Below are 12,427 nucleotides of genomic sequence, written 5' to 3' on the forward strand. Positions count from 1 at the left end.
ATGGGGCTTTTCCTAGACATTTCTAGTGAAACAAATGTGGGTTTAGGTAAGAAATAACTTAATTCTAGATGTTGAAGTCAGCTTGTCATTAAAATGGGTCATAACAGAAAAGTCTAGGTACTGAACTTGTAAGTAAAAATAAAAATATTAAATAAATACATAAAATGTGCTTGTATATAGGCTTAGAAGAGGTCAGTCAAAAATTCAGGGGCCACTGGGCATGATGGCTCATATCTGTAATCCCAGCACTTTTGGGAGGCTGAGGTGGGCAGATCACTTGAGGTCAGGAGTTCGAGACCACCCTGGCCAGCATGGTGAATCACCATCTCTATGAAAAATATAAAAATTAGCTGGGCATGGTGGCACACACCTGTAACACCAACTACTCCGGAGACTGAGGCTTGAGAATCACTTGAACCAGGGAGGCAGAAGTTGCAGTGAGCCAAGATCATGGTACTGCATTCCAGCCTGGGCTACAGAACAAGACTGTCTCAAAAAAAGAAAAAAGCTCAGGGACCTGGAGGAAGGAGAGAAACTGAAGCATGCTTTGGTTAATAGATATTTCATTTTGACTGATCACTAAAGAGAAAACTATTCAACTAATGGTTTGTGAGGTAAATACTGGAATTTCTAGTCTGTGTCTGGTTTGTCATAGGTAACAAACGTGACATCATCTAAGTCATAATGGGAAGGGTGTTTCATTGGAGTAAGGTGCTCTTGCACAACACAAAGGATGGGGGATTTCATGAATCACAGCCATTTTCAGGATGACCCACCCACCCCCATATCCTTTCCACACCCCTTACTCTTTTTCTATCCATGTCTTTGATTGGACTGGTCCTGAGTGGTATCCTTCATAGTAAGTGGGTAAATGTAAGAGAACTGTAGGTAGTTCTATCAAATTATGGAACTTTAGGAAGGTGTTGTACAGGACCCAGGTCTAGATGCAGTTGCTGAAAAGTACGGGTGGCCACTGGGGCTTTGACTTGCCTCTGTCGAGTGGGGCTGTGTTGGGTGAGCCAGGAACTCGTGGAGTCTCTGCTAACTCTGGGTGGTTTCTGAATTGAATGGTTACATAACTGCTTAGTGCTGGAGAATTGGTTGGTGTTCAGCAAGCACCACACATTTGGTGTCAGATAAAAAGACAACATAGGTCAGAACCTTCCACTGACTCAGTAAGTGCGTGGTCTTTGGTGGGCATTGAGACCCTGGTGGAAGGACTGTGTGTCCACACTGTGGAGAGGGGATAGCAGGGTGTGTGTGGAAGTCCCAGAAGTAATTTTCTGGCTGCTCACATTTCCCTCACACACTACCTAGGAGTGGGCCAGCCTGGCCTCTGTCTCCACGGTCCAAGTGGTTCCTGAACTTGAAAATGTGTAACTATTGGAGTGTGGGTTTCCTTGTGAGCTGTGGGTGAGGCAGGCTGCCTACCTGAGCTGCCTCCTTTTTGGTTTTTTATAGAATCTTGCTGCCATGGAATTGCTCTTTTTCGATGCATTTGAGAATTTATTTGTTTGTCTGTGTATTTTTCAGACAGAATCTCACTCTATGGCCAAGGCTGGATCAGTGGCGCGATCTTGGCTCACTGCAACCTCTGCCTCCCAGGTTTAAGAGATTCTCCTGGCTCAGCCTCCTCGGTAGCCGGGACTACTGGCACATGTCACCACACCCTGCTTTTTTTTTTTTTTTTTTTTTTTGTATTTTTAGTTACGACAAGTTTTCACCATGTTGACCAGACTGGTCTCAAAGTACTGACCTCAAGTAATCCACCTGCCTCAGCCTCCCAAAGTTCTGGGATTACAGGCGTGAGCCACTGCACCTGGCCACATATAAGAATTTTATTCTGTGATTTGGGTGTTAGGATTTTAATTAGCTGGTTGGAACCTTAGTGAATGGGTTTGATAATGTTTGAAGAAGGAAATCGAGTTCTTCAAATAAGCTGTTTTATGTGGAGTCAAAATAATAACAATGTGAATACTCAGAGACATACCACCCCAAAAAATAAATAGGCCTTGGGCAGTTCTGGTGTGTTTCCTTGGTTTCACTTATTTATTTATTTATTTATTTATTTATTTATTTATTTATTTATTTATTTTCTGAGACGGAGTCTCGCTCTGTCGCCCAGGCTGGAGTGCAGTGGCCGGATCTCAGCTCACTGCAAGCTCCGCCTCCCGAGTTCACACCATTCTCCTGCCTCAGCCTCCTGAGTATCTGGGACTACAGGTGCCCACCACCGCTCCCAGCTAATTTTTTGAAGTTTTTAGTAGAGACGGGGTTTCACCGTGTTAACCAGGATGGTCTCGATCTCCTGACCTCGTGATCCGCCCGCCTTGGCTTCCCAAAGTGCTGGGATTATAGGCGTGAGCCACCGTGCCCGCTGGTTTCACTTATTTTTGATACGCAAAGGTGATCAAAGTTTTGATTCTTTTTGTTGTTCTTTGTAGCTTTGTCATCTCTTTGTCACAAAGCAGAATTTTGCCACTTTTGAATTTTTAGTAACATAATATTACCATTAATACACCATTAATATTATGCTGAGAGGGTGTATTTCTGGGTTTTTTTTGCTTGAGCCTGTTGCAAACATGCTGCTCTGTGAAGTTGTGGGTCACATAATTGACTCGCTCATTCCACTAGTTAATGGCACTTGAGTTGGTTCAAGTCTATCTTTTGTTTTTTTTTTTTTTTTTAAGATGGAGTCTTGCTCTGTTGCCCAGGCTGGAGTGCAGTGGCGGGATCTTGGCTTACTGCAACCTTAGTCTACTGGGCTCAAGCAATTCTCCTACCTCAGCCTCCTGAGTAGCTGGGATTACAGGCGCCCGCAACCACACCCACTTAATTTTTGTATTTTTAGTAGAGACGGTTTCACCATGTTGTCCAGGCTGGTCTCGAACTCCTGACCTCAGGTGATCCACCTGTCTCAGCCTCCCAAAGTGCTGAGATTACAGGCATGAGCTACTATGCCCAGCCTATCTTTTGATCTTATTGACGATGCTTTTCTTGTTTTTGTCTTGTTTTGTAAACAATCTGCAATTTTCACAAGTTATAGTTTGGGAGTCTGGTTTAATAACTACATTTCCTATGACTAACATATAAGGGGGCTTTACACAACTTTGTAAAGGAACTGTTAGACTGGAATTTAGGTTGATAGAGTAAAATGGCTTACAATCTCTTGTTTCTATAATTTGATTTCCAGACCAAATTCTAAGGCGGTATGAAGCTACAGTAAGCCTCCATAATTCTGGATGTTCAGGACCAAAAACAAGACTTATTATTTTTGGTCTTGGAGTAGAGATTCCCTTTTCTCCCCATATCCAAGGATAGAAAGACTGTAATTTTTTGTGCTTATGTTCGTCTAAACTTTCTGTTAAGTCACTATCAACAGTTGGACTCAGGCCGGGCGCGGTGGCTCAAGCCTGTAATCCCAGCACTTTGGGAGGCCGAGACGGGCGGATCACGAGGTCAGGAGATTGAGACCATCCTGGCTAACACGGTGAAACCCCATCTCTACTAAAAAATACAAAAAACTAGCCGGGCGAGGTGGCGGGCGCCTGTAGTCCCAGCTACTTGGGAGGCTGAGGCAGGAGAATGGCGTGAACCCGGGAGGCAGAGCTTGCAGTGAGCTGAGATCCGGCCACTGCACTCCAGGCTGGGCGACAGAGCGAGACTCCGTCTCAGAAAAAAAAAAAAAAAAAAAAAAAAAAAAAAAAAAACAGTTGGACTCACTAGTGCACTGGGACCAAATTGAGTTTGTCCTGTGCAATTGTGGTAGAATTGACCTCGAGGTGCCCAATCTATAACAGTTCCGAATGTATTGTTCTGTAATATCACCGCACTATCGGCCACACATTCTTCCCAAACTAAATCTTTTGATTCTTTGGAAATCTCCTCGGGGCAAGGTTTCCCTTTTGGCCTAAAATTTTATGATCTTTGATAAGAAAAGTCTTGTAAATAGTTTACCTGTGGTTTGAGTGACATTCCGCTTACCATGTGATAAGTAAATTTACTGGTGGGACTGACAGTAGGTACTTCTACTAACCAATTTTGAATAGCAGGCATTAAACATCCTGGTGCTCTCCCTAGGCAAATAGGAGGATAACGATACCCAATGGAAATATTTATCATCATTCCTTCTTCCTCCGGTTTGGCAGGGCAACGATCATCTGTGGGACCAGGTACCCACACACTATTATTAACATATACTTCAACAGGATTATCCATCCATGTAACTGCCCGAATTAAGGGCGGGAAAGGCACATAGGCCCAATAGGTATAATTAGCTGCAGCTGCTCCTGCTGGCATGGGGAGACTTACCACCATTGATACAATCATTAAAGCTGCAAGCAGCATTTTTTCTGGGGTTTGTGTCACCTTTGTGCTAGCTAGGCTTTTTCCAGCTAACGATGTCAGCTTCTTTAACTGTGCCCAGGTCGGCAGCTCCGCCTTCTTCTGTTCTGATATCACCACTTGGTTCATCTTGCGAGTCAATGGTGCTCGATTGCGATGTTTCCGTCTCCGTGGAGGCGCTTTTCTTTGCATCTCCGATGGGTTCATTGTAGAACTTCAAATGTTTAGTGGGTATCCAAACAGGAAGCTGATTTTCTCCTGGTGAAACACAAGCAAAACCTCTTCCCCAGGTTATCACCTTCCCTATTTCCCATGTCTTATTTTTGTTGTCTTTCCACCAATCAGTTTTCCTTCATGTGGACTGTTCTTTTTACCAGTAAATGTTGTTCTGCAGAAGTAGTAGTCTGATTTCTATAAATGTTTAAAAAATTTAAAGTATAGAATGCTAGATTAAGCTGCATCTGAGGAGTGGTACACTCCTTACTGTCTCCCCCTTCTTTTTGTTTAACTAACTGAGTTTTGAGTGTTCTATTAGTTCTTTCAACTATGGCCTGTCCTTGGGAATTATAAGGAATTCCTGTTGTATGTGTAATTTTCCACTGATTTAAGAATTTTCGGAAAGCTTTACTACAATAACCTGGTCCATTGTCAGTTTTAATTTTTTCTGGAACTCCCATTACAGCAAAACAAGATAATTAATGTTTTTTAACATGGGAAGTACTTTCTCCTGTCTGGCAAGTTGCCCATATGAAATGTGAGTAAGTATCAACTGTTACATGAACATATGATAAATTTCCAAATGAAGGTACATGTGTAACATCCATTTGCCATAATGCATTAGGACACAGACCTCTGGGATTAACTCCTGCCTCTTGAGTGGGCAGGTGTAGGACTTGACACTGGGTGCAATGTTTTACAATATCTTTTGCCTATTTCCATGTGACATTAAATTTGTTTTTTAACCCTGCTGCATTTACATGAGTCAAAGCATGAAGTTCTCGTGCTTTTATGAATGCAGAGGATACCATTAAGTCAGCTTGTTCATTTGCTACAGTTAAAGGTCCTGGTAAATTAGTGTGTGCTCGAATATGAGTAATATAAAATGGAAAATTCCTTTTTCTTACAATTTGTTGTAATAAATTGAACAGCTGGTTTAACTGATCATCCATGCTATATTTAATTAGAGCTGTCTCAACATCCCTTGTAGCCTGTACTACATATGCAGAAGCTGATATAATATTAACAGGTTGATTAAAATCTTGTAACACTGTAATGACTGCAACCAACTCTGCCCTTTGAGCCGATTGATATTGAGTTTTGATTACTCGCTCTTTTGGCCCTGTGTAAGCCGCTTTTCCATTGCTGGAACCATCAGTAAATACTGTCAGAGCATTTTCTAAAGGTTCATGTCTGGTAATTTTAGGCAAAATCCAAGTAGTCAATTTTAAAAACTGGAAGATTTTTGTTTTTGGGTAATGATTATGAATAATTCCCACAAAATCAGCAGGACCAATCTGCCATGCACCAGAATTGATAAAGGCTTGTCTAACTTGTTCCTTGGTTAAAGGAACAACTATTTTGTCTGGGTCATTACCACACAATTTTATTATTCGTAATCTTGTCTGACCAATTAATGTAGCTATGTGATCCAAGTACAATGTAAAAGTCTTAATTGTACTGTGAGGAAGGAATGACCACTCCACAAGATCAGTATTTTGAATAATGACGCCTGTTGGAGAATGTGCAGTGGCAAAAATCAAAAGTTGGAGTGGGGCTAAGGGATCTATTCTACTTATTTCGCTGACTGAATTTTTTCTTCTACTAATTTAATTTCTTTTGTTGCCTCTGGGGTTAATATTCTTTTACTATTTAAGTCTGGATCTCCTCTTAGAATAGAGAACAAATTTGACATGGCATAAGTAGGAATGCCCAGCGCTGGCCGAATCCAATTAATATCACCTAACAATCTCTGAAAGTCATTTAATGTTTTTAATGTGTCTTTTCTTATGTTTTTAATGTGTCTTTTCTTATTTCTATTTTTTGTGGCTTAATTTTTCTATTTTCTTTTTTTTTTTTTTTTTTTTTTTTTTTTTTTTTTTTTTTTTTTTTTTTGAGACGGAGTCTCGCTTTGTCGCCCAGGCTGGAGTGCAGTGGCCGGATCTCAGCTCACTGCAAGCTCCGCCTCCCGGGTTTACGCCATTCTCCTGCCTCAGCCTCCCGAGTAGCTGGGACTACAGGCGCCCACCACCTCGCCCGGCTAGTTTTTTGTATTTTTAGTAGAGACGGGGTTTCACCATATTAGCCAGGATGGTCTCGATCTCCTGACCTCGTGATCCGCCCGTCTCGGCCTCCCAAAGTGCTGGGATTACAGGCTTGAGCCACCGTGCCCGGCCAATTTTTCTATTTTCTTTTCTTTTTTTTTTTTTTTTTTTTTTTTTGAGACGGAGTCTCGCTCTGTCGCCGGGGCTGGAGCGCAGAGGCCGGATCTCAGCTCACTGCAAGCTCCGCCTCCCGGGTTTACGCCATTCTCCTGCCTCAGCCTCCTGTGTAGCTGGGACTACAGGCGCCCGCCACCTCGCCCGGCTAGTTTTTTGTATTTTTTTAGTAGAGACGGGGTTTCACCGTGTTAGCCAGGATGGTCTCGATCTCCTGACCTCGTGATCCGCCCGTCTCGGCCTCCCAAAGTGCTGGGATTACAGGCTTGAGCCACCGCGCCCGGCCAATTTTTCTATTTTCTATCTGCATCCCTAAATAATGAAAAGGAGCAGAGGTTTGGATCTTATCAGATGCTATTGTTAGTCCTGCGTTGGCAACCTCTGCTTGCAGAAATGTGTAACAGTCAATTCATTTGTCTCTTGTGTCTGCAGCACATAAAATATCATCAATATAGTGAATGATACAACAATTGGAAAATTTGTCTCTAACTGGTTGAAGGACTTGACCTAGGAAAGTTTGACAAATAGTTGGACTATTTTTTTTTTTTTTTGAGACGGAGTCTCGCTCTGTCACCCAGGCTGGAGTGCAGTGGCTGGATCCCAGCTCACTGCAAGCTCCGCCTCCCGGGTTTACTTCATTCTCCTGCCTCAGCCTCCCGAGTAGCTGGGACTACAGGCGCCCGCCACCTCGCCTGGCTAGTTTTTTGTATTTTTTTAGCAGAGACGGGGTTTCACCGTGTTAGCCAGGATGGTCTCGATCTCCTGACCTCGTGATCCACCCGTCTCGGCCTCCCAAAGTGCTGGGATTTGAGCCACCGCGCCCAGCCAATAGTTGGACTATTAAGCATTCCCTGAGGTAGCACTTTCCACTGAAACCTGTTGGCTGGTTCTTTATTATTTATGGCTGGTATAGTAAAGGCAAATTTTTCACAATCTTGCTCTGCCAGAGGAATGGTAAGAAAGCAGTCCTTTAGATCAATTATAATTAAAGGCCAGTCTTTTGGGATCATGGCCGGAGAGGGCAATCCGGGTTGAAGAGGCCCCATGGGTTGAGTTACAGCATTTACGGCTCTCAAGTCCATTAACATATGCCATTTGCCTGATTTTTTCTGAATTACAAATACAGGAGAATTCCAGGGAGAGAATGAAGGCTCAATGTGTCCCTTTTCTAATTGTTCCTTTGCTAATAAATGTAAAGCCTCCAGTTTTTGTTTCAGTAGCGGCCACTGATTTACCCATACCGATTTTTCTGTTATCCAAGTTAATAGAATGGGTTTAGGAGGCTCTACAATGGCCGCCCCTAAAAAGGATACACTATTCCTTTTCTTTCTTGATTTTTCTCAGTCTCAATTGGGACTTTAATGCCATTTTCATTTTTTCCTAATCCCTTTCCTGGTATATATCCCATCTTAGTCATGATTTTTTGACTCGTGGGGCTGTATAATGGAGCAGGCATAATGATTGCCACACCCCATTGTTGTAATAAATCTCGACCCCATAGATTAACAGGAATTGAAGTAATCATTGGCTGAACAGTACTTTCTTGATTATCTGGCCCTAAACAATGTAAAATCATTGTACTTTCATACATTTCTGAAGCTGTGCCTACGCCGACAAGTCTTGTAACAGCCTTTTGTTTAGGCCAATTTTTTGGCCACTGATTTAAAGCAATGACAGAGATATCTGCTCCAGTGTCTACCAACACTTCAAACTGTTTTCCTTGAATAATGGCCTTACACACAGGTTTGCTCTCAGAGACCTGACTTACCCAATATGCAGCCTTTCCTGCTGGATCAGTGCTTCCGAACCCTCCTGTTCTTTTTATCTTATTGTTTCCAACTTTAATATAAGGTAGGAATAATAATTGGTAATAAGGTAGGAATAATAATCCTATCTCCTGGACTGGCACTCCAAGGAATTGAGGAACTAATAACCAATTGAATTTCGCCTTTACAGTCTGAATCAACCACACCAGTATGAATTTGAACTCCTTTTAGATTTAAACTTGATCTTCCTAAGATTAGTCCTACAGTCCCCTCAGGCAATGGGCCGTGTACCCCTGTGGGGATTTTTTGTGGGGGCTCCCCTGGAAGCAGAGAGACTGCTTGTATGGTGCATAAATATACTGCTGCACTGCCACTTGTGGCGGGGGATAATTGCTGTATTGTGATAACTGGCTTATTCCCTGAGACTCTTGTGACAGTGGGGGTTGTTGTTCCTGAAAACCCTGAGGAACAAAGGGCTGAATTTGGAATGCCCCAGTTTGTTGCGGGGCCTGAGGCTGGCCCCTCCTCTTGTTTCCCGACAGTGGTTGCCCATTTTTATCAAATTTAGAACGACATTGATTACCCCAATGTTTTCCCTTTTTACTTCTTGGACATAGGTCAAGTGGCTCTTTATCTGTTGTTGTAGTAGCTTGAGTAGTTACATTTTGTTTATTTGAGACTAGGCAATTCTTTTTTAGATGAACAATTTGACCACAATTATAACATTTTCCCCCAAATGTTCTAATTTGTCCTCCTAAAGCAACTCCTGTGATTGCTTGAGCCATAAGCATAGCTTTATGCATAGCTCCTCCAATTCCATCGCAGGCTTTAATGTACTCTGAGATTACATCTGATCCTGCCAGGACCCTTCCTTTTAATGGCTTAATGGCTGATTGGCAATCAGGATTGGCGTTTTCATATGCCATCAACTCCACTATGACCTTACGGGCATTCTCATCGGTAATTGACTTTTGAGCAGCATCTTGAAGTCTTGCTACAAAATCAGGGTAGGGCTCTTTAGAGCCTTGTCTTATTGTATTAAAGGAGGGGCAGGCACTTCCTGGGTCTTGGATTTTCTCCTAGGCTCTAAGGCAGATAGCCCTAATTTGCTCAGTGGCCTCATTTGGCATTATTACTCATTGGTTAACAGTGCTCCAATTCTGACCTATTCCCAATAGTTGATCTGCATCTATGTTAATAGGAGGATTGGCAGTCCTGTTGCTTCGGACCTGTACTTGTGCCCCATCAATCCACCAAGTCTTAAATCGTAAAAGTTGAGAGGGTGAGAGTGAGGATTTTGCCAGAATCTCCCAATCATAAGGAATGAGTCTATGTCCATGAGCAATGGAATCTAATAATGTTCTCATGTAAGGAGAGTTGGGTCCATACTGTTTTACTCCCTCTTTCATTTCTTTTAGCATGTTTATAGAAAAAGACTTATATCTGGCTTCAGCTACAAGAGGCTCTCCCTCTTGGGCCCCTTCTCCAGGTGGTCTTGCTTCTAATATTACTGGGAATTGTCACGCCTCAATATCTCCTTGTTTTCTTGCCTCATCAATAATTTTATGTAATGCACTACCCTGTGTACTAGGCGGTGCTGTAGGATTAAGTCTTACGGTGGGCGGCTGAGGATATGGTGCCCTGCCCTGTGGTGCTGGAAATGTTCCTGGCTGTCCAGACCGATTTTCTGGGGGCTGCCAATACTGCAGTTCGGCTGGCGGCCAGTATTGATAGGCTACTGGCGGCTGGGTCTTATTTTCTACCGGCTGATATTGTGGACACTGTATTTGGATTGGCATTGCCATGCCAGAGACTCTATCTTTTTCTATTTGATCTTCTTTTGGAGTTTGTACTTGTTTAACCTACATTTGAGGTTGTAAAGTTACAGGCATCTGAGCTGCTGTAAGAGGAGTTGGCCATCGTGGTTTAGACTCTGATGGCTCTGCTAATTCTGGACCTTTTTCCTCTAATTTTAACGTTTTAGGATATATCACTTCCTGTAGTTGATTATCATCAACATTTTGCGTTGACCGAGCTGTTACCGGCTCTGCTACACATTTACAGTGTGAACTTTCCTTTCCTTTCCGGGATTCTATCCCTGCCTCTTTTTCACAATCTACTGCACAGCTTTTAGGGACATCAGAAACTGAAACGCTATCTTCTCCTGTTTGAAACCGTTCTAAAGCTACTTTAATAATGACCCAATCATTCCATACTGTGAGTGGGATGATTTTACCTTCCCTACTTGCTTGTTTTGATTCTTTGCCAATTTTTTCCCAGTCTTTTAGATCTAAAGTTTCCTGTTCCGGAAGCCATGGACAAAACTGCTCTATCGTTTGAAATAGCGTAATTAGATTTTTGGTAGACACTTTAACTCCCCCTCTTTTTAAGAGAATTTTAATAAAGCTGCAATAAGAGGCATATTTACTTTTAGTTTGCCCCATTGTTATGTTGGAACCGAACTGTCGATTCCCTCCTGGGCAGGGGTCGCCGCGAAGGATCACCGACACGAGATTCACAGCAGAGAGTTATTTATTACTAGCGCGCTAGGGTCCCAAGCTCTAAGTTGGCCCTGGGACCCCGACTGCTTGTTACAGGCTGTTTATATAGGCAAACACAAGTTCAAACACAGCTTATGGCGCGAAATTCAAACAAAGCTTAAGGCGCAAAATGATTGGGTCTAGCTATGGCCTGAGCAAGGTGTCTTATGCTAATTGGTTAGAGCAGGACCTTATGAGGTTTTTTTTCCTGGAGTTGTTGATTCTGGGAACTTCGAGGCAGGGTGGGACCCCCGGAATTGGCAGGGTGGGACCCCATGAGGTTGTTTCCCGGAATTGGCAGGGTGGGACCCTATCAGGGTGGGTCCTTATTGAGGCAGGGTGGGACCCTATCCAGAGCCACCTGGTGTTAATTTTTTTCTATATGAGGCCTAGTTTCTAAGTTTTATGAGGCCTAGTTTCAGTTACCCTAGGTTCTTCGGAGCGCACAAGCTTACCGCAAGGCTGACTGTAGACGTACTCGGGAGTCTCTCGTCGACTTGTCCTCAATGACCACCCTCCAGCGTACCTTCACCTCAGAGAAAAGCTCCCACGTTGGGCACCAGATGAAGGGGTGGCCTGCCCCTCCACACCTGTGAGCATTTCTCGTTAGGTGGAACGAGAGACTTGAGAAAAGAAATGAGACACAGAGACAAAGTATAGAGAAAGAAAAAGTGGGCCCAGGGGACCGGCGCTCAGCATACAGAGGACCTACGCCGGCACCGGTCTCTGAGTTCCCTAGTATTTATTGATAATTATCTTTACCATCTTAAAGATAAGGGAGTGGCAGGATAATAGGATCATTGTAGGGAGAAAATCAGCAGTAAGACATATGAATAAAAATCTCTGTTACATGAATAAGTTTAAAGGAAAATGCTGTGCCTTGATATGCATATGCAAACATCTCCATAAACCTTTTAGCAGCATTGCGCCAGCAAGTCCCACTTTTTGCCATAAGGCGGTTTTCTCCTTTCTCAGTAAACAGAGCATACAATCAGGTTTTACACCGAGGTGTTCCATTGCCCAGGGACGGGCAGGAGACAGATGCTTTTCTCTATCTCAACTGTCAACAACCGCCAAAAGGCCTTCTTTCCTCTTACACTAGTCCTCCTCAGCACAGATCCTTTCACGGGTGTCAGGCTGAGGGACGATCAGGTCTTTCCCTTCCCACGAGGCCATATTTCAGACTATCACATGGGGAAAAACCTTGGACAATACCTAGCTTTCCTAGGCAGAGGTCCCTGCGACCTTTGGCAGTGTACGTGTCCCTGGGTACTTGAGATTAAGAGAATGGTGATGACTTTTAACCAGCAAGCTGCCTTCAGGCACTTGTTTAACAAAGGCA

Source organism: Macaca fascicularis, chromosome 19, assembly GCF_037993035.2.
Source record: "Macaca fascicularis isolate 582-1 chromosome 19, T2T-MFA8v1.1".
Classification (NCBI taxonomy): domain Eukaryota; kingdom Metazoa; phylum Chordata; class Mammalia; order Primates; family Cercopithecidae; genus Macaca; species Macaca fascicularis.